This window comes from Phodopus roborovskii, unplaced genomic scaffold, assembly GCF_943737965.1.
Source record: "Phodopus roborovskii unplaced genomic scaffold, PHOROB, whole genome shotgun sequence".
In the NCBI taxonomy this organism is placed as follows: domain Eukaryota; kingdom Metazoa; phylum Chordata; class Mammalia; order Rodentia; family Cricetidae; genus Phodopus; species Phodopus roborovskii.
The window spans coordinates 38923053-38944948 of NW_026126433.1; the positions used below are offsets into that span (position 1 = coordinate 38923053).

Here is a 21896-nt window from a genome sequence, read left to right on the forward strand (position 1 = left end):
GAGGGGGCCTTTGGAGGCCATTTGTACCAGATATTCAGCTGCAACCTAAGGGACTGCTCTGAATGATTTGTGGAGTGGACAGTCTTTTCACCAAACAAGATCGTCCAATCATGATTGCCTATGACAGTTAATGCGTGGTACATGATTGATGTGTTTGAGATAGCTGAGGTCACTGCACTAAAATGTGTCTCCTGTCCCAATCACTGTATTCTTGGAAGCAATTTACTTTACCTTTGAAAACTCTGGAGTAGACTGACAGACATTATTATTCACATTTGAGAGGGAGCACCCCTCTAATGTTGGAAAAACCATGGTAAGTAGAAGAGAGAATGTCTGCACATTCTGCATGAACAGGTGTCTGGTTTCATCTCAGTCACAAAGTGGCTAAGATGCAAGAGAAAAGTTTCCTGGACCATGACTGAGATGGAACACAGGCTTCTTAACTTTCTCTGCCCCCTTTCCTTGATTTGGCTTTCTTTGCCATTGGCACACTCAGTGATGCTCCAACTTTCCCAGGAAAGCCAGATTTTTCATTCAAAACAGCTTCCACCAGTCACTTTTAGCACAGAGTAGGTTTTATCAAACACGTAACAAGGAAAAGATCTGGATAGCAAGCAGCTTATTCCAGGCAGTGTCAAGAAGAAAATGCCTCCCCAACCTCAGGCCCATGCATAACTGTTCTGAGCTCAAACCTCCAGCCTCCAACCCATCAGATGGTCCCTCTCACTGCTGAAGGACTGTTCTCACTTGTGTGTTCCATCAAGAACAGTGAAGGCACGAGAAACCTGTCATAGCATGAGGTTTTTCCACGTTCCAGGGCAAAGACTCAGCAGTAAAATCCAAATAAGAAACAGAATTAATTCAGATTCCTAGCACAGGTTGTCATGGGGAGATGGTGCCTCCGCTTTCCCACCTGACTAAGGGCATATATATTCTGGTGTCATTTGAGGCTGGCTGAGAACAGTGACTATATTTATTTCTTTTTCCACAAGAAATTTTTTTGGTGCTATGAATCTTTTTTTCTTGAAAAAAAAGAAAAAACTGGGTATGCTTATCAATAATATTTAGAAAATAGACAAGCTTAAAAAGCGCAATATTTAATACCCATAATCTACTACTCAGGGATAATTACTGTCAGCACTTTGATATATGTCTATCCTAATAATTTCATGTGTGTATGTTTATTTGATATTTTGAAGGATGGATGGATAGACAGACAGACAGGTAGGCAGGCAGGCAGGCAGCTAGATAAACAGACAAACAGGTAGGCATGGAACCATGTTGTGGTGTGCATGGGGCCCAAAGGGGAGTGGGCAGGTGTTTGTGTGTGCTGACTGAGCAGTAAGGAATCAAGGATGAAAGTGATAAAAGGTATTTAAGTGCAACACCACAAGACAGAGAAAAGTGCTGGGAAAAAAAGAATATCCACCTTAAGATTTCCCTGGTATAAATCAGGCAGTGCAGGAAATCCACCTTAAGATTGCCCTGGTATAAGTCAAGCAGTGTAGGAAAGCCACTTTAATATTGCCCTGGTATAAGTCAGGCAGAGTAGGAAATCCTGGGGAATCAATTAGCATCTGTATCATGCATGGCACCTGCCACAGGGGAGTTTGAGATGACCATCACTATCTCACTTAACCATGCTGTAACTCCATTAAAAGTCATAAGTGGGGCCCCTGATGAAGCATTCAGGAGAGACTATTAGCTGTGCCGTGTTTTTAAAGGAAGGGCTGGCATTCTACACTGCTCGGAAATTCTCTTTGAATTATCTCTGGGCTGGAGCATCTCAAAGAAACAAGATGGTTTTCTTAAAAATTCCACTTTTTCCAGTACAAAATGTCATGGGGGTTACAGGAAACTTAGAGATAGTGAACAGGATTAGTCCAGCTAGATAGCAAGACATTTTAAAAATGCTTTGTGGACCAATAAAGAATATATGAAATTTGTACCCCAAATAAATACATACAATAAACCTTTGAGCTTTGGTTAAAAAAAACAAAACAAAACAAAACAATAACAACAACAAAAACAAGTCCTCTTCCATCCAGAAGCCCAAAGACTGGACATGCACATATACACGATCCCCTTAGATTTGGCAATTACCATCCCAGGGCAAGTTAGACTCCCCCACATTAGTCCCAAGCCTATATTCCAGGAAAACCTTGTGGCCTGAAACCAACTGTGTAGCTGGTCACCTTTCCAAATGATCCCCTGCTGCTTGACATATTTGGGAAACAGTAGCATGGGAGGTTCAGGTCAGACAGACCTTGGTGCAGTGGTGTCTGGAGACCTGGGAGAATGCCCTTCTCTATAGATGCTTTGTATCGCAGAGGACTGCTTGCTGCTGTAGCTGCTGGAGACAGCTAGCTCAGAAGCAGCAAGCAAACCCGACTGCGCCGTCTTTCCCATAAATCACCTAGGCTGCTTCGGAGGTATCATTCTAGCTTTAACGTAAGACCTTCAGAGGCTGTACCATCTTGGGAAACAGCTGACCTCGCTTACTGCCACGTTAACCCTCGGGAGCTATTCTTTCCCTCTTCCCAGACTGCTGTGGGTGAATATTAAGCAGAAAGCTCTGCCTTTGTGTGTTTATTATCTGGACGTAGTGAAAGGAAAGGATGTTCTCATTAGCAGCTGTGCAGAGGGAGGCAGGGACTAAGACTGTTTACTCTGCACCTCCACTTTCCCCCTTCACTGTCTGATGCACACTGTCCATCATAATGGGCATTTAGTAGTAACCTCAGAAGCCACCCCTGAGGACTTAGTCCTTTTTTATCTGAAAACATTCCTGTTGAAAGAATCGTTTCCATGTGCTGGAGAAGCAAGACCCAATCTCACTTTTAGTGTCACCAGAGAATGCCTAAAAGTCACAGAAAGAAGTTGAACCTAGAACCTCATAGAGGGGAAAGAGTCTAAAATTATAACTAAATTCAGCAGGTTCCCATCGTGAGAAAAATAATATATATCTTCAAAACACAAGTGAAAGATACTATGGGACCAAAAAGGATCCTATGGAAACAAAAGTGAATCTACTCTATGGCCCACTCTGATGAACCTGCCACAGAATCTGACATGACAGATTGTGCTAGAAGCATACCTACTGGCCACGCACGGCTATCAGAAGAGAGAGGAATGAGCTCCCAAGCCAAGACTGGGGCAATTGCAACCAAAGCCCCTATTTCTTTCTTCTCTGCTACTTTTCTTGAACAATTCAGCTACCCCTCCCTGGCTTAGGAGGATGCTGCTGTGCCTGTAGTTGAAAGCAGAGGCTGCTGGGCTGAGCAGAGCCTGTCCCATCCTCTTTCCGTCCCACTCTTCCTCTGCACTTACCTGAGCAGCACGCTGTTGATGCAGAGAATTCATCACCTGATGTGACAGCCCAAGCGAGCCTGGCACTAAGAAACTCTCATTTGCAACCCAGAAATACGCTGAGGTGCTACAAACTGGCTGATGTCAGCACCAAGTTAAGCTAGATCTGCATACGGGCCAGATGCCATTACCAGAGATGCCTTCAGCATGGACGAAGAGGTGTACGTGCTCTGGGCCCTCAATCACCCAGGCTGGTGAGCCAACAGGGAAAAAAGAGGGTGGAAGCATTCTCTCTTGTCCTCTGGACCCATGTGGGGTACACACACACGCTTCCTACATATCCCAGACACATCAGTTCACATAGGAGCTACACCAAGATCTATAATCTCTCTTCTTCCTTCTTTCTCTCCCTTCCTTCTTTGCCGCTTCTTCCTTGTCTCTTCTCCCACCTCAAACTTGTGACCCCTCCATCTCTGATTCCCAAGCATTGGGATTATAGGTGTGTGTCTCACTACACATGACCCCATTTATATTTTTTCTATCATGCTAGAACTATATTTTCCTAATGTGCTTTCCCAAGATAGCCTTGTGAGTGCTTACCAAGACAGGCTCTGGATGTAAAAATGTGATTGGAAAGCCCCCTTGGGGTCATCCTCTAGTTAAAATTTCCCAGGAAAATTTACAATGGGACCCAGCCTGGCACTCCTCCAATCTTATCTCTAGTTGCCCCAAAGGGTCTCTCAAAAAATGTAATTTTGATCATATCACCACCCAGGGTAAACCTGTACAGACTCCACTGGCTTCAAGATGAGGTTCAATGTTCTCATCGAGTCTATAGCATCTTTGATTGTGTTTATTCCCAAGCCAACACTTTCCTTTACCACTTCAACCATCTCAGGCTCCGTAGTAACAGAGCAGCCCCACTTCTCTCTCCTTGAATATAGTGCTCTTAAGCATCCAGTGACATCCACTTATGTAGGACCTCCATGCAAGACTGAGATTAATTACCCTTGCAACTCCATTCTTTGGCAATGCCCATTTCTCCACCAGGCTCCTCAAGGCTCTATAAGTACTTGATCGCCGCCCCACCTACACCACAACTACAACACAATACTGCATTTGTTCCTTCGTAAGACACCCCCATCCCCCGGCGTTTAAGAAAGCACAGAAGAAAGTCCATGTAATATGTCTCTGCCTCAAAAAAAAGTCTACCACAGTGTCTGGCACATCACAGGAAGGAAACACAGGAAGAAATGAACAAACATGTTGGGATATCATAGCATCCATTCTTCATCAAGGGAAGATACAGAGTATCTGGTCTCTGAGCTCCACAATTCAGCCCGACTATATAAAAACAGTAATGTAAATTTTTTAAAAATTAGATACCAAGCAGAAGTGGGTCTAGTGTCTAGATAAATTCTGCATACAGGCTGCAACCTTTCCCTTTGTTACTAAGTTGTCACCAGGGGGACAGCTTATTCTAAACAGTTTTCTGTGACTGTCATTTTCATGATGGCACTTTGTTTTTAGGAGGAACAGTTGAGAAGGATATTGTACCATGGTCCTACATACCATCTCAAGAAGCAGCAGTGTGCAGAAAGACTAAGGAGAAGGTAGGATTCTTCCTCCCTAGAATCCAGACAGTTTCTAGGTCACCACTTTGAATATGGTGAAAGCTCTACAATGTGCAGACATAGCCCCTAAATGCCTCACCTCTGTGTTTCTCTATCTTTTCTCTTTCTAGGGATGACGCCTATATCTATCTTCTATCTTCTATCTTTGGATATGGGAACAAAGGTGGCATATCTAACACAGAATACTTCTACACACACCAAATAGGGATTTAAAGTGAAAAAAAAATCCAGTTTTGTTGTGGTTGTTGTTTGATAATATTTTTATTTGCCAAATTAGGCAGCCTCTTTTGGGAATTTCCTGGAGTCATAAGTGACTCGGCATCTGTTCTGTGTTCTAGCTTGGCCTGACCCTGCCAATGAGGATCCTTGTACAGTAGCTAGATCTCTTCCTTGCCAAATCAGTTCTGCTTGTTGTCCAAAGGTCCTTAAAGATTAAGATGCCCTCATATTTCCCTGAAATCATCTCATGTTGCTGGCTCTGGGATTCAGATTCACACAATCCTTTTGGCAACCGAGGCTTCCTTTCTGATTGTTGGGTACCATGAGGTGAGACACCACACTACCATAAACTCAGGAGCCCCATGATTTTAGTGTGTAGGTCTATAACCTTCAGAACCAGGCATTGCAATCAACATTCCTGGGAAACCATACTCTTGCTATAATGACTTTTGCAGTTTAAGATACTGTAGATTTCTGTTGCCAAAGTGAGATGTCTTATTATCCTAAAGAGAAGTGCAGTGGGAGTCATTTTGGCTTTGCCTCTCCAGGTCTCCACATCATTTTTCAAGGCCAGCTTGAGAGTTAGCTCTTTGTCTTTCTTCAAGACACACCATCATCTATTTCTCTAAAATTTTACTCTACTCATTCTTTGACCATCCAGTTTGACATTGAATTGTGTCCCACTCTTATTTGCCTTTTTAAATCTCCATGGCAACACCATCTCTTTTCTATTCTAATCACTTAATTTTTAGTTCTACCTTGTGTTATTTACTAGACACGTGGTAGTAGATATAGACATTAAAGAGAAAAACCTAGTGTCTAGTATCAAGGATTTTATAGTTTTGTAGAAAATAGACATTTGTTAGTCATCAAAAGAATATATATTGAGTCTATATTATCCTAAGTGCCAGAACTGAATAGTATATAAGGATCTCATGGACACTTCTGGAAAATCAGTCTGAAGGTGAACAGAAAACAGATGAATATAAGAATGGAACAAAGGGGCTCCCAGACAGAAAGAGAACTTTGTCTAATGGCTCGAGGGAATTTGAAGTTGGACAGGGAGTGGCAAGGCGGGGGTGGGGGTGGGGGCGGGGCACACAAGATATGGCTCAGGGTAGAACTTGCTTTGACATTTCTCCTCAGTGAGTTGGAAGCCCTTTGAAGACAAGGCGCATGCCTAATGCAGTAGCTTTTCAGCAAAATGTGTTGAATGGATGCTTTGGAATCTTCCTTAGTATTCCAATCCAGGGAAGATGGGGCCCTGGCTGCTGGAGCCCACCAGGGTGCAAAACTATGTAGGATGAGTAATTTGTTTATTTGGAACCACAAATACATAGTGGTCTGTAAATAAATGTGAACCCATTCTTCCTCCTCAGGAGAAGGCACTAAAATGCAGAAACTAGGTTGACTAAATTTAGTTCCCATTATGGGCTAATATTTTGGATGCCTCAGATGCTGGGAACTGGAACTAGGTGCCTATGTACAGTAACCATATTTAGATTGTGACACTTGCAGGTTAAGGTAGGTAACTCGTGTTTGTGTATTTCCTTCTGGAAATTTGGGTTACATACAAACCATAAGACTAGCCTTGGAAAAGTCAGGGCATTCTAAGTTCTTCTACTACTTACCCACAGTTCACCTTGGTGCATGTTGACACACACTCCATAGCTCTGTGGTTAGGACTCAGAGGAGCCACTACTGTTTTTCTTATTCTGGCAATGTGTAGTGACATAGAAAATCCATCCCATGAACAAACTGTCTGGTGCCAAGTAACTATTCAAACTCTATTTGTCGTCTGCAGGGTTCAGGGTAAGTACCAAGTGCAACTGCATTATAGTGTAGCATCCCACCAAAACCCTCATGCATGATTCCCAGGTCATGATCTGCTTTGATGCTCCCTAGCCCCTAGGGACTATGCTTTTTTCTCTAAATTCACCTGCCATGAAGACCCAGAATTAATACTGCTATTAAGACACAGAAGATAGAGGTAGAAGCCAATTGTACTACTCTGTGGCACATGCAGAATGCGACAGTGTACAGTTTCAGTTCTAGGATGGGTTGCATTGTCACTTCTATTAAAAGTACAGGTAAAAAAATCACATAAAATGTTTCTAGGTCCCATAGACATACAGGGGTCCTGAGGCTGACTATACAGTAAGCAAGGGGGTTAAAACTTAAATGTTAGTGCTACTTTAACTTTTCAAAGATTACCCTGATCTCTGGCAAAGAAAAATAAGCTCAGCTTGATTCGGCTAAATGGAGATGTCTTGGTAAGAGAACTGTATTTATATCTTAACTTCCTCTATCCTCAGAGTTTCACAAACTGAAGCGCACATACACACACACACATTCACACACGCACACACACACCTATAATGAAAAACAGTAGGTATATAAGGCAATGTTTACTAATACAGCCAAACATACATAATTCAAGGAAGACATATATATTTTTTTAACTACTGGGATAAATTATCCAATTGACTGACTCTATATTGAACAGAATTCTTCATTTAGTTTTCATAACCTTTGGTTTTGCTTGGGCTTTGTTGCCAGGAGTATTGTTTACTGGGGGAACACACAGACATAGTATATGCATGGCTATGGTGATGGTGGCTAAGCAGGGAACACACACAGCCTGGTCTGTGAATGTGCCCTCGTCTTGTAAATCTTGAGGCTATTTACTGTCACACAGGAAGCCAAACCTCTTACACTTTTCTGACCATCCAAGAGACAGCAATTACCCCAGATTATCAGACCAACAATGACATGCCGTGTAAAGAGAGACACTGAGCCAACTCCACATCCCAAAGACTGGCATATTCAAGTACACTTAGGACATTAATAGCAATTTACGTGCCATCACTGAGACAAAGCCACAAAGGCTTCGCTGGCAGCCTCTTATTTTGAAGCCTATTATTTGTGGGAGTTACAGGCTATAATCACAACAGAAACTTTCAAAACCCTTATCTTCCGTGACGCACCAAATCTATTTCAGAGCCGTAATTGCTATGTCACTAGAGAGGCTGCTGCTTAATGCACTCAAATGCCATTTAGTGTTTGCAGGGTCATTACAGCTCACAGAAGGGTGGGGGTGGGCTACGGTGGGAAGCTCAGGGAAAAGAAGCAGGCAGACTGTGCTGAGGGACACTAGGCACTATTGTGCCCAACGTACTTACATAGGGTGTTGTTTTAAAATTTTGGTTTACTGCTGAAATGAGAGCAAAGGTTTGAAATAATCTATGGACTCAACAATTTCAAATTCAGGAGCTCTACTCTGGATATAGTCCATGGAAGCTAGCAGGTACCTACTTTTACTCCAAGATTCTCATATAAGAGTGAGAGGGTTGAGCTTTTTAAATTTGGGCCCCTCCCCTTACTTAATTACAGAAATGTTTGCACTGGAAATGGCCCACCTGTCCTGAGGGGTGAGGAATCTGCTGTGGCTTTTCCAGATGTGGTACTAGGGGAAGAAAAGGCAGAGGGAGTGATGGTAAAGTCATCTGAGTTGAGGAGTCGAGAAAAATGTGCTATTTACATTTGGTCAGAGAATATATATGGAGAATGATCCAGAAGCAGGCACAAGAAAAAGCATCATGTCTCTTAAAGGAGCACTTCCTTGATCTAACTAAGTCAGGCAGAGGTCTTTAAATATATGCAGCTCTCATTTTTTCAACCTGGCTATGAACTAGGCAAGGAGAGACTTATTTGACTTAAAATAGCAATAGGTATAAGATAAATCTTGAAAGAAATGTTAAAATTACCAACCTATCTCTAGGTCTGTTTGATAACTTTTAGTTCATTTCATAGAGCTGAACTGATGTTTAAACAGATCACAAATACAGAAGACATCAAGTTAACTCAGACTTCATGGAGGGAAGTGGTCAACTAAGTCTCCCCTCTCACATTCCCACAGAGACAGTAAAAGACACAGGACCTCATTGCCAACCTGTCACCTTCCTTTGGAAACATAACTTTGTTCTCTAAGCGTTAGCATGAAAGTTAATGTCCTTATAGTATGAAAGTCCTTTAAGTCAGAGAGAAAAGATGAACATCTCCAGAACACATAAAAGTGGGAACCATAATGTAATACAAATTTCTAGAGGACACATTGGCAATACATCACAAAGGACTTAGACATGTTAATATCCTTTGATGTAGCAATTATTCTTCTAGAAATTTATCCAAAGAAATAACAGAAAATATGCATTGTATTTTCTAAGCCAGGAGGTTTACCATTGTGTTATTAATAATAGTAAAAATTATGGACCTGCCCTATAACACGTTCCAATGCAACTATTTGAAGTTATGTTTGAGAAGAATGTTTAATAATATGGAAAATATTCATAACATATTTTTGGGGAAATAAGTGGGCTACAAAATGACAGGTAACTTTTGTACACCCACATAAAAACATACACAGAAAGTGCTGGAAGACCAAAGTGCACAAAGTAAGTGGTAATTTTATTTTGTGTTATTTCTTGTTTTCTCTAATTTTCTACACTAACTATTCATTTGTAATGGGGGGGGAGTGCATGCGAGATTTAAGCAAAGCATATAAAGGAAAAATCTACATCTCCTGTAGGCCTCTGGTATGTGGCCAACTTTTAAAGCTGGGGGATAAGAAGAAACGAGTACAGTTTGTGACCAAACCCAGGGGTTAGGAAGAACAGCTGAATGAAGTGGTATTCTGGTCTTCAAGGAGAGTATTGCCAAGCCATTTCCCGGGTCTCTTTAAAACAAATACTTACCCATGTGAAAACTTAGATAGGTTTTTCTCCCTTCCTGTAAAAAATAGCATCAGACACAGAAATCCACTGAGACAACATGGCAACCAGCTTTGAGTATGCACTGGGCCTATTACCTTCTCTGCCTTCATGCCCAACACAAAAACCCAATTAGTAAGACACCATAGGAGTGCATCTGCTGAATGAGTGAATGAGTGAAGGGATGAATCGTGGAGCAAGTTCAAAGCCACACTGGCACCACCTTCCCCACAAGGAAGATGGGGAAGGGAAAGGGAATCTATAGCTATCTGTTTCCCAATGATAGAATTACAGGGAATGAGTGAGAAGTCAAAGATGGCAAAAACCAAAATAAATAGAAAAGGTTCAAGGGGCAGGGCAGCTCTGGTAGGGAAACATTCTAGACTACACAAACATCTGTGCAGGTTTCAGGAAGGCAAAATCAAAACAGAAAAACAAAATTCCAAATGCCTTTAATTCCAGCATTTGGGAGGCAGAGGCAGGCAGATCTCTGTGAGTTTGAGGTCATCCTGGTCTACAGAATGAGTTCTAGGACAGCCAGGGCTATCCAGAAAAAGCTTGTCCTATTCCCACCCCTTACCCCCCCCCCCAAAAAAAAGAAAGAAATCCAGTCTTAACAATCTATTCCAGGTGACTATCTCTCCCACAATAACACCACCACCAAAACCACACACTGGTAACAACTTCATCTAAGGCTCATTTAAAAAAAGCATTCGTTGAATGCTAAAACTGAGGTGCTTTGTTTTTGACACAAGAAAAACAATCCTTTTCAGAAAACTGAGGTGCAGGGAAAGGACAGGTATGGATGAGTAAAGGACCCTATCCCAACTCTAGGATGCCTTCTGTCCAGCACACCTCTGGAGTCTGAGCCATGTTCTGAAGCTGGGCTCTATTACATTCTTGTCAATTGCCACACATTGAGACTTTTGACGGCTGAGCATGGCTTTTGGGCAAGGACAACCTCACTGTAGCCAGGAAAAGAATGGACATTCATAGATCCCAGACACTCCAGGAGAGAAGGAGAAAGAGAAGGCTGCATTAGGCACCTGTAAAAATTTAACAAAATATTAAACAATGGGAAATTGCCTCCTGCAAGTCCATCTTGCTATTTCACAATTTTTCTTGTGGATTATTCTGATGCGCCTCCCAAATATTTTGCTCACATTTTTTTAAGTGTTGGATTTTTTTTAAAAGTAGATGTGAATTAAGTAAGTTTATGTACATGAAGTGCTCACATGTAAAAGTAAGTCAGTGTTGTTAGCAATTAATACAATTGTAAGTATCAATTTAGCCTGTTAACTTCCTATTTTATTGCCTTTTAATTGTGCTTTAATTTACAATTTTATAAGATTTCTTTATTTTATTAGTACTTGGTCTGTTGTTTTAAACCTTTGTGTCCTTGATGATGGTATTTATTCAACCACTCGTCCCAGTATATTTTGTTTTCAATTGTTCTCCTTAATACTTGTGTATCTTAATTGTTTTTAACCTTCATCTTGTATTTCAAATACAATTTTATCACTCTCCTGACAATTTAATCTTGCCATCATTTTACTATTCATGTATATTTCTATTTCATACTTGTTTCTTACTGTCTCACACTTTAAAAAATTTAACTCTTGCCATATTTTTTCCTTTGTCTTTCTTAATTTTATTCAAATGATATCATATTCATATCCCTGTGCATTTACTCTTTTACCTTATTTTTCAAGGATGTTATGTGCACAAGCAGGAAGGAAAGTTGATGAAAGTTCCAGACCACTGAGGTGAGTGGGCTTGTTACCCTTTGTCTGAGAGGGAAGGCTATTAAATGCTGACCTTTCAACTTCTAACATCTTTACTTAACATGAGAAAGCTTTTAAAATATTCACAGGCAAAAATACGCCCCCTTTCCCCATCTTACTGCACACCCCAGACTTGAAAGTTCACCAACAACAGCAACAAAGTTACTTCTAACTGATACGTGTACTCCACACACCACCTGCAAGTTTTTTCTTCTGCCACAATGAACCTTCTCTCTCCCAGAGATGCTTGCTTTGTGATCTCTGATAGTTTCTTAATTTCATGGGGTCACTGGATAAAAAGTCACGTCAGAAGTAAGGAGTAAGCATCTACAGGGAAGGACTATCTTTAATTTTCCAGCTTTCATTATGATGACAGAAGTGAGTAGGTACAGCAATCAGAGAGGATCCCTAACCGAAGAAAGGTCAATGGGCGTAAAGGTCCATTTGGACAAAAATGAAAGTCAGAGGCTGTGCTGCTGGGTCCACACCTGGCTCCGCCACTTACATGTCAGTTGATCTTGGGTAAAATACTTAATCTTTCTGGCCTCAGCTGACAGACTCTAGTAGGAAATGCAATAAACGTTATGAGCAAGTGCTCCTGACATAATATATTGGTGGAGGCACGGCCTAGCTCTAAACTTTAAACACACAGTGAGACAAGTGTGCTGTCCTCTTCCCCTCTAGACAAGGCACAGAGCCTGTGGGAGGTCTCTCCAGAGCAACTGGGCTGGAGGAGGGAAGGGCCTGATGCAGTGTCACAGCATCATTCCCTGACAGAGTAGTGCGGTGTCACAGCATCATTCCCTGACAGTGCAGTGTCACAGCATCATTCCCTGACAGTGTAGCGTCACAGCATCATTCACTGACAGTGCAGTGCAGTGTCACAGCATCATTCACTGACAGTACAGTGCAGTGTCACAGCATCATTCACTAACAGTGAAGTGCGGTGTCACAGCATCATTCCCTGACAGAGCAGTGCGGTGTCACAGCATCATTCACTGACGGTGCAGTGCGGTGTCACAGCATCATTCCCTGACAGTGCAGTATAGTATCACAGCATCATTCCCAGCATTGTCCTTTTTGGCAGTAGCTCAGTTGGGGCTGTATCCGAGCACTTCTTGAAGGGGGTGGATGTATAATCTCTTGCAAGTGTTGACTTTGTGTAAGTTTGGCGAGGCAAGGAAGACAGCAGATAAGATTTGCAGCTCAAGGATATTGGATTAAAAAGCAAGAAAGGGAAGCTTGACACTTGAGGAAATTACTGTGGAGTTTCTGTTTCTACATTATTTTAAGAGCTTTTTCTTATGGAAAATGAGATTATAATTCCCTTTAAAAGAAAGCATACCAGATCAAAAGCAAACACAAATACAGAAAATACCATCTTACTTGGCTTTAGATGGCTTACCTAGCATTGTTAGGCTCTCAGACAGTATGAGGGTGAGGTCAGCTGGGACAGGAGTAGGAGGGGAACCTTAGACTCCCTGGAAAATTCTAGACTATTCTGCGCATATCTATGGGTTCTGCCCTCAAGCTCTACCAGCCCCCCTTTATTTTGTGTTCATAAATTATGAGAAAGGGGCAGGAATAGGGAGAAGCAGACAACCAAAACACAAGTGTATTGCATGCACCAACATACCAAGAGTGTGCATTCACAATTTAAACATGATATTGTAGAAAATTTGGCCTCAAAAGGAAAACATGACTGTTTTAGAATATTAATTTTAAATGTGTTACATTTGTTTATGCCATAGAATATTTTGTTTGATCATGAAAAGAGGTGTTGCATTCTTTTATGTTGCATTTGTTTAACTCATCAAAGCTGTGTTACTTTCCTGTCTAGAACACCTGATTGATCTAATAAGGAGCTGAATGGCCAATAGCTAGACAAGAACAAGGGTAGGTGGGGATGGTAGGCAGAGAGAATAAATAGGAGGCGAGACTGTGGAACAAGAAAAGGAGGAGAGGAAGACTCCAGGGGCCAGCCAGCCAGCTACACAGCAAGCCACAGAGTAGGAAGTAAAGAAAGACATTCAGACATTGAAAAAGGTGAAAGCCCAGAGGCAAAAGGTAGACAGGATAATTTAAGTTAAGAAAAGCTATCAGGAAACAAGCCAAGCTAAGGCTGGGCATTTATAAGTAATAATAAGTTTATGTGTGCATTTATTTGGGAGCTGAGTGGCAGGCCCCCCAAAGAGTAAAAACAACAAATGACACATCCCATGTAAATACTGAACTCTAGTCATTGATACACATACCAGTAATATTTATGTAAGAGAAAGTACACTATTTTCTGCAACATGGTATGGAATATTTAATGAACTTAGAAAGTTTGAAGGGTGCAGATATGTATGTATCATGACGTTGGTAATATGGCAGAATCTAGTCAGTAAGTCCAATGGTTGCACTCTAAAATATCACGTGTGTGAATGCATATGTGTGTGGGTATACATGCACATGCATGGGGTATAAACAGAGGTTAAGACAAACTCAAATCAGTCTTCAGGAGTCAAGTGTGTTTGCATGCTTTGTTTGAGATAGAGTCCTTCTCTAGCCGGGAGTTTTGTTGAGTGGGCTATACTTGCTGGCCTGAGAGCTCCCAGGGATCCACCTGTCTCTGACTCCCATCTCCTTGCCAGCACCAGAAATATAGGAGTGAACCACTGTACCTGGCTTCTTACATGAGTTCTGGGGATTTGAACCCAGGTTTTCAACACTTGCAAAACAAATTGTTTTACTAACTGAGCCCTTTGAACCATTAAATACTTTCTTTGGCCAAATTTTAAAGTAAGTTTTAGGAAAAGTAAAAGAAGCTTGCAAAGAAAACAATATTAATTCCTTTTCTTAGGGAAGCCTTAATGCTAGGAAGGAGTTAAAGACTTGATGCCATCAAGTAGACTTTCACAAGCTTGTAAATTACCAGGGGATCTGGTGAAATCCTAGACTCTAAATGGGTCTGGAGAGGTCCTGAAGTTTTTCACTGTACACTGTCCCCCATGTGATGTCATAAAGGGGCAGGCCAAACTTTGCACAGACTATGAGGCAGGAGTGGCCAGCAAGACAAAGGCTATGAGCAAAGGACTGTAAAGGTCACCAGAAGGAGATGAAATAGATCCTGCACTTTGTAGAAGCATACAATGGCTGAAACTTAGCCAAAGGGTTCAATGTCAACATGACCTGAGCAGGCTTGAAAAATTATAATTAGGTGAATTAGTAGCTGAAAGCATTGAAAATTACTGCAAATAGAGACTATAATAAATGTAGGTAATTCTATATTTATATTTTAAATCTTCCTACATATTATTTCCTTGCTTAAAGCCTATTCTTATGCTAATGCATGTCACCTTCTTATATATGGCTAATTTTTAATAAGGGTTCTATTTAGCTTAGAAAAGCAAAAGCGTGTTTTTTTTTTTTTTTTTTTTTTTTTTAAAGGAAGTCTGCCCTTCACAGTGCAGCCATGTCTCTCACACTTTTGCATCACTTTGGGTGTCTGTCAAATGTCAAATGACTGATAGAACACATAGAAGGTCCCACTGCCCAACACTACAGCCAGTAGTTACAAGTAGCTTTTTTTTTAATTAATTGAAATTAGGTAAAATTAAAAACTCATTTTCTTATACTAGCCACATACCAAGTGCTCTATAGCTATGTGTTATCAACGGTTAACTTATTGAACAAGATTAAAGCAGAATAATCCAAACAAAACCCCATTGCTTAAGTCATTTGTAAAAAGCATATAAAAGAATGAATGGTAAAGACCAATGATATTTATAAGCAATTCATATATTTTAGTTGGTTGGAACACACACACACATAAATGCCTCTTATGGTAGCCAGTTCCAAGATTCCTTTAAGATAATGTATTATATTGATTACATTAGATGGTACAGCTTTGTCCAAGAAGCAGATGGTTAAGGCAGACAACTTCCACCCCTTTTAGCTTCTGGTGGCTTTATGGATTGCTAGAACTATGTCCTATTAACATTTCTATCACTGATGTGGGACATTAGAAAGTTCTTGATAAACACTTGTTGAATAAATCATTTATTCATTTATTTATCCATACTGTGCAACTGAAGCAGATTTAGATATGAAGAGATCTAAATATTTACTATTACACAGACTCATATATAGCCAGAAATGAAGGAGAGCCTTCAAAAAGTTACCCATTTTAACTCTTGTGTAGTAACAATGGGATTTCTCTAAGAAACAAAGAGTAATAGTCTACCTAAAACAAGCTTGTCTAAGAGCATGGACTTCAGAAAACAAAAGTAGGCCAAGCTAGACCCAAGAGAAAATAGTCTCCTTCAAAAATTTATTCTGTTTTCCATAGTTGAACCTTACTTAATTTTCCCAGCGATACAATTTCTCTTTTATTTGTGGCTTTGAACATCTCTCCTCACACTGCATTGTTTTGGGTATAGGAAAATAATCACTGTTCATAAATATAACATAACCATGGACAATGGCTTATATAACATACAGCTCAAGGAAAATGAGCTTTCTATAGTCACATGGACAAAACTGAAACATACACTTTGCACATGCACACAGAATATGGATACAGAGATCTTTGGAGTGATCACATTCCTAGCCTGGAAGTCAACCAAGTTCACTGTGAATCTACAAATAGATAAGGAGCGGGCAGAAAATGAAACTTACCCAGAGTACAGCTGCCTGGGGGTAGGATGGGGTGGAGGGTGGAAGGTGCACACTTCTTAATATACTATTGGTTGTTCATGAGTTGATTGGCTTCAGAGTGTTTATTTTTGTTTTTTTATGAGTATGGGTGTTTTGCTTATATGTGTGTTGGTGCACCATGTGCTTGCCTGATGCCTGCTGGTGCCAGCAAAGGGGTTTGGATTCCCAGGGAGTGGAGTTAGACAGTTGTGAGAATCGATCTTGGGTCCTCTGGAAGAGCACTCAGTGCTTTTAACCATGGAGTCACCTCTCCAGCCCCAACATCAGGGTTTTGTGTTATTTCAGGTACAGAGATTTTGTAACTTGACCTATGTTACATAACATATATGCATTCCCCAAAGATAGGGAAAAAATGCTTATGATTATAGAATGAACGACTGACCAGGCAAATATGAGAATCAATGAATGAGCTAGCAAATGATCTGACCATATTTGCCTGAGGTACCTTTAAGAGCACTTGAACTGGCAGCTAGGAAAAAAATGATGGATTATATTACATCACAACACTTTTTTTTTTTTTTTTGATTCATTAACAACTGTGAGCTGGGGGAAAAACTGTTTTTCAAAAGTCTCTCATGCAGGAGTTGACATGGTATTAAATTTTAAATGCCTTCTGATTTAGGCAAAGAATTCTGTTGTGAAGGAAACTTGTTGCAGTCTGGCCATGCATGTGTGGATCCCCCTATTTTTCTCAGCCCCTTCATGTCGCCAGCCTGTGGCCCTTCCCTAGTCCCTGGTCACAGGACTCAAATGTCATCCAAAGGCAGCAGACTTGAGGCATATCAGAATATAATTTAACCCCTTCAAAATTCAAATTCAATTTGTTAAAAGAGAATTAACCTTGGTATTAGGAAAATGAGTTTTTAAAATTTGCATATGAATTAAATGATCACCTCTCTTTCTTAGTCCTACAACTTCACATGTGGCAACACCATCTTAATACACACTGTAAGGAAAAGGTCTTTCAGAAGCAGTTAAGAAAAAAGTCAAATTGTGGCATGCAGCTAAGTGATGCTAACTAAACCTTGAGATACCTAAGTGCTTGACACATACTTACTTGAAATGGTAGGTTATTTCTGTGCTAAGATTTACAGTCTATTTATTTACTTAAGTCATGTTCAGTTTTCCTCTTCCCCTAACATGAGAAAAAAGAAAAAGCCAAAACAAAACACCCACATTACAATTTTTCAAGGGGAAAGATTCATCTCTATTTTTCTGGTTTTATAATTATCATGAACCGAAAATTAATAAATCCCCCCTGGTAATTGGATGTCATAGGCATGCTGCCATTACAGAGATACTACTAACACTCACACTTGCACTAAAACCTTTTTGCATAAGCAAAATCTACAGGTGGATTGACACTCCAGGCTGGCTGCAGCAAATTCACTCCCTTAACTCACATTTCAAAACAATTTAAAATAAATACTCTCACCCTACAGGATAAGGGTTCTGCTTTTACAAATCTCCAACTCCAAAGGCAGAGATTTCTTTGAGTCAGATCTCCTCCTTATCCTGTACATTTGAACTCAAGATACAATCTGGGGGGGGGGCTAGATGTTTGTCCTGGTGTCCCTTTAGTTAAGGGACTCAAATGTCCACACTGTAGAACTGTAGAATTTCTGAGCAGGAAGAGACTTTCAGGTTGGCTCATCGGGATCCCAGGTTCTAAGTTTCTTCCTTTCTGGTTTCTTTCCCTCTCCTCCAAGTGGGGTGCACAGCCTCCACCTCCACAGCAGGAGAGGAGTAATAAGAATCATTAACAAAACAGCCACCCAATCAACAGGTACTCTGGAAGAGATGCCCTGAGGAAAAAAGGGGCTCTGGGGCTAAGAGTGACAGGACCTACACAAATGACACTCAGAAACATTACCACAAAACACCACACATGCTGAGTGGAGAAGCCTTGGATTTTATTCTCATACAAAAAACATGTTCCTAAGCATTTAGAGGGCTGGTTTTGGTTGGTGGTGTTTGTTTCCTTTGTTTTTGAAGTAGGGTCTTGTGGAGCTTGGGCTGATCTTAACGTTACAATCCTCCATCTCCTTCTTAAGCATGCATTGCCATGGCTGGCCTAGAAAGGTCATTCTCAAAAAGAAATAGATTTTAAACACAGCCTATTTATGGATATGTGAAACACTTAAAATAATCATTACTACCAGTTACCTTACAACTGGTACACTGAATGTGGCTCTTAAAAAATGTTCCTAATTTGGTAGCATCTTTTCTTCTCCTGACTGACATTTTCACCAAATAAAATAAGGAAATAGTATATGTATTTTAAGACCGTATACATATGTAGGGATGAAGGGTACAATGGCAATAAAGACACTTTGTGACTTTAAGTGCAAAAGAGGTTTGTATATGAGAAACGAAAGGAAAAGATTAATAGGACAAAAGACAAAAGTAGGAACTGAGCTTGGGGCAATAAATATTGTTGGGACAGGAATGGGGTAATCAAGGTATTCCAGAAGGGAAGGGACACCCATGCAGGTGTCATATAGAAGTGAATACAGGGGCTAGAGAGATGGCTCAATGACCTAATCTCCAAGGGCACCAGGCACTCTTTAAATGGTGTGTGGACCCAGGAGGGTGAGGTTTAAGATGTAACCAGGTAAAGGTCAGTGAACCATATGAATTAGAACCCAGAGTTTAAGGGCAGTTAAGCTGGGCCAAAGACTGGAAAATCCTGTATAAGGACTCAAGAGTTTGGGCCTGCTTAGGCAGGCAGTAAAAACTGCTTATTATTTCTGAGCCAAGAATGGCATGGGAACACTTCAGTGTATCAGTACGTGCAAGAGAGGCGAACCGAAGACAGCACAAGGAAGGAGTCTGCTGCAGAAGCCTAGTTAATGGACTACTTCCAGAACTACGGTGGAAAGAAAGATGCTGGTAGCTAGGCGTTCTTCAAGAATGTCTGAGTCTCCCTGAGCTGCTTAGAGCCTCTGTACATGGATCAATAATCACCTGTGGTCAGAAGAAAACATGAAGTCTTTATGGGAGTGAAATTTAGTGTTCACAGTGGCTAACAAGGGGGTTCTGAGGCTTTGAATAACTCTGTGCCCATTTTAAATCAATGCCTTTGCATCAGAATGGTGCCCTAACCAACTCTTAACAGGAAAGACCCTTTGTAAAAACTGCTCATAAAGAGGGGAAACAAATCAAGCCAGACAGTTGTCTCTTGAAGCACTTCACACCATATTGGTGTGAAACAACTTACACCTATCGAATCCCCTTTCCCCAAAGCATCCCCTGATGCTGGGCTTACCAAGACAAGTCATCTACCCTCTATTGTTATAGGACGATACCTCTACACCTTTGTAATCCCATTGCTCTGAGCTCAGTCAGCAGTGAGAGGTCCACATTTTACACGACTTAAAAATAGACACTAGTTGGATAAGATATGGGTGCTGTGGAAACCCAGCCAGGGAGCAGATGAGTGCAGCCCAGAAAGTGTCCTCCATCAAATGAGACACAATCCAGATCCCAGCTGGGAATTCCATTGCTGCTTTGGGTTTAGGATTGTTTATTTTTGCTTCTTGGCTCAGATCTTTCATTCCTGTCCTTGTCTCTTCTTGTGTCTCCTCCCTTTTTCTCTCTCTCTATCTTGGCAGTTGGAACCTTATTCTGTGTATGTCCATGCCCCGACTCCTAATACCAACCTCTAAAAATACATCTTGCTACAACCAGCCTGGCACATTTAAAAGCTGACACCAAAGCAATGTATCTTATCACCACTCCCCTGTATTAGAGACTCAGAAATAAAGTAACCACAATTTGGGGGAGGGGGGAATTAATACACATGAGTGACTCTTTCAAGTGGCATTTTCCAGCCTAGTTTTTATGCAGGGCTCACGTAATCAGACATAATTATCTGCACATGTTTGCTATACTATCTCAGAAATAATTTTCAGCCCACCAGATGATATCAAATGGTCAGTACTGGGCATCTTCTTCCTCTGGCCCCATCTAGCCTTGCTTATTACAGTCTGGCAGTTTGGTGGTCTTTAATCCCAATATTTTGGGTGGTAGAGGGAGGTGGATCTCTGTAAATTCAAAGCCAGCCTGGTCTACAAAGCAAGTTCCAGGACAGCTAGGAACTTGTTAAATAGAGAAATCCAGTATGGAAATGTCCACCCCCAAAAGAATTCTTAACTGCAATAATATTTGTCACTAACCCCCTCCCCATCCTGCCATTACTACCTAATCACTGGCTCCCTTTTACCATATCCTTACCAAGATGCTAGGCAAGCCATGTATGAGGCTCTCTAATAATGGGAGACCAGTGTGTACCTGTTATCATAGGTACCTGGAATCGACTTCTCTGATGCGTCTACTCAGTAAACTCATCCTGTCCCATTTAGACCATTCCTGATGAAGCTGATCCCTCTCTGGGAGAGCAGTATTAAAGCTTCTATGTATCACCCACACTTTCTCTTTTATGGGATAAGAATTCCTCTTCTTTACATGTGTGTAGTTTATGTATGTGCTTGTGTGGGTGTGTGCATGGGTGTACTTGGGTATGTGTACATGTGTTGTAAGTGTATGTTGAGGTCAAAAGTTGAGGTCTGGTATCTTCATTGATTTCTTTTCACTTGTTTCTTAAGACCGAGTCTCTCTCACTAGGCTATCTCACTAAAGAGCTCCAAGGATCTCCCTGTCCCTGTTTCCCTAGTGATGGGTTTATGGGTGTCTTGGCAGATGACTTTACATGAGTGCTATGGCTCTAACTTAGGTGATCATGTTTGCATAGCAGGCACTTGACTGATGGAGCCATATCAGCCCCGCAATTCCTCGTTTTTAAAAGGATTATTCTTCATCTGAGGAAATAGCTTCTCTTCTCTTGATTCCTTCCAGATCTGCCATAATTGGGTAGGACAAGACTCAACGCAGAGTTGAAGGGGCCATTCCCCATGTCCTTGTAGACATTATGTCTCAATTAGGATAGACTGAGATCACATTATTAAATCATGACTACATTGCCTTCCTTCCACTCCTCACTTACTTTAATCATAACAGCAGCAAACAATAACAATGACCCCCATCAACCAACCACAGCATTGCTTTCTTTCAGCAATTCCAAGTCAGTCACCCCACTGGAGCCTCCTGTGACCTCTAAAAGCCTGGAAATCACCCCTGATCTAAAGAACAGCCTCCTTTTCCAGGCTTCCCTCATGTCCCAGCTTGCTGTCATCGCTGCTGAGATAGCAGACGATTGATCTGAGAAATCAAGTTGGATTGCTGTCCCAAATCTACACTCGGTTCTCCTTGTGTCTGTCTGATCGATTTCACTCTGTGCGACATAGCTTGTCGCTATGAATTTTCATGCTAGTCAGGATCCGCCAGCGCACCCAAGAACAAGTGGAAGATGGTCACACCCCCTCCCTGTCCCTTCAACATACTAGGCCTTGGTGTTGATTTTTAAAAATCATCTATTGGGCGCATTTGGAGCGGGGGGGGGGGGGGATGTGTTTTATTTT

At 41.2% G+C, this 21896-nt stretch overlaps 1 protein-coding gene across 5 annotated transcripts in view; it reads right to left on the minus strand.

Moving 5' to 3' along the window:
• Pbx1 (PBX homeobox 1) overlaps positions 1–21896 on the minus strand; it is a 298829-nt gene that overhangs the window by 35249 nt on the left and 241684 nt on the right. The gene's annotated exons all lie outside the window — the stretch shown is intronic.